The sequence below is a fragment of the Pteropus vampyrus genome, unplaced genomic scaffold (genome assembly GCF_000151845.1).
Source record: "Pteropus vampyrus isolate Shadow unplaced genomic scaffold, Pvam_2.0 Scaffold201, whole genome shotgun sequence".
Classification (NCBI taxonomy): domain Eukaryota; kingdom Metazoa; phylum Chordata; class Mammalia; order Chiroptera; family Pteropodidae; genus Pteropus; species Pteropus vampyrus.
Window position 1 is genome coordinate 2,254,040 of NW_011888982.1, and position 1,859 is coordinate 2,255,898.

Genomic DNA, 1,859 nt, shown 5'->3' on the forward strand with positions numbered 1-1,859 from the left:
AAGGCTTACACTACAGGAAATACTGAAAAGAATCAGCTCCCTAAAACAAAATGACCAAAAAGAAATACATAATTAGGAGTAAAGTGATTATTGGGTAAATAAAAGCAGAGGAGTGCAACCTTTATTAAGAACAGGGCATTATAAGCTTACATAATAAGAAAAGAATTGTTATAACGAGATAGTAATGAATATTCAGCATACATAGGAATAATTTGAGATAACAATGACTGAAAAGGGGAGGATTCAAAGATCCAGATTTGCAAAGGGGAATGGAGATAAGGCACATGCCAAAGAAAATTGATGACTGTATATATATATAACTATCCTTTATATATTCATAATAGTAACTGCACATCAAAGATTCAGAACTGTTGTATACAACATAAAACAAGAATGACCAGAAGGAAAACCCACAAAAGCCAACCAAAATAAAGAAAACAGAAACACAAGGACAGGGAAGAAATGGAAACACCGAGCTACCAGAAAGCAAAAGATAAAATGGCTATAAAAAGACCTCATATTTCAATTATCACCCTAAATGTAAATGGATTGAACTCACCAATAAAAAGGCACTGAGTTGCAGAATGGCTTAAAAAACAAAAACCAACCATATGCTGCCTTCAGGAGACATACCTCAGCTCCAAAGATAAATATAGACTCAAAGTGAAAGGATGGAAATAATATTTCAAGCTAATGGCATTCAGAGAAAAGCGAGAGTAGCGGTGCTAATTTCAGATGAAATAGACTTCAAAATAAAAAAGGTAAAGAAAGATACTAAGGGACACTTCATAATAATAAAGGTTAGCAAGCACCAAAAAGAAATTACATTTATAAATATCTATGCTCCCAATCAAGGAACCCCGAAGTATGTAAAGCAATTACTAACAGAACTAAATAGAGAAACAGACTAAAACTCCATCGTAATAGGGGACCTCAATATCCCACTGTCGGATATGGACAGATCATCCAAACAGAAATTCAATAAGGAAATAACATCCTTAAATGACACTTTAGTCCAACTGGACATAATTGACATTTACCAGAGCCTTCCATCCCAAAGCAGCTGCTTATACATTCTTCTCTAGTGCACATGGAACATTCTCAAGGATGAACCACATACTGGGACACAGAGATAGTCTCAACAAATATAAGAAGGTTGAAATCATACCAACCATATTCTCTGATCATAATGCTTTGAAACTAGAGATCAACTGCAAAAAGAAATCAGGAAGAACCACAAATACATGAAGATTAAACAACATGCTACTGAAGAATAACTAGGTCACAGAAGAAATAAAAAGAGAGATTAAGAGATACATAGAAATGAATGATAATGATAGCACAACATATCAACACTTTTGGGACACGGCAAAAGCGGTCCTAAGAGGAAAATTCATATCATTACAGGCCTACCTCCAAAAACGAGAATGAGCCGCCCAAATAAATAACCTAACACTTCATCTTAAAAAACTAGAAAAGAAAGAAAAAATGAAGTCTAAAATCAGCAGAAGGAAAGAAATCATCAAAATTAGAGCAGAAATAAATGAAATTGAAAACAACAAGATGATAGACAAAATAAATACAACAAGGAGCTGGTTCTTTGAGAAGATTGATAAAATTGAAAAAATCCTGGCTAGACTCACTAAAGAAAAAAGAGAAAGGACACAAACAAACAAAATCAGGGATGAAAGAGGAAAAATTATGACTGACATTGCAGAAATACAAAGGATTATAAAGAATACTATGAAAAAGTATATAACACCAAATTTAATAACCTAGAAGAGATGAGCCTGTGCTTACAAAGATACAACCTTCTTAGACTGAATCAAGAAGAACTGGAAAATCTAAATAGACCAATC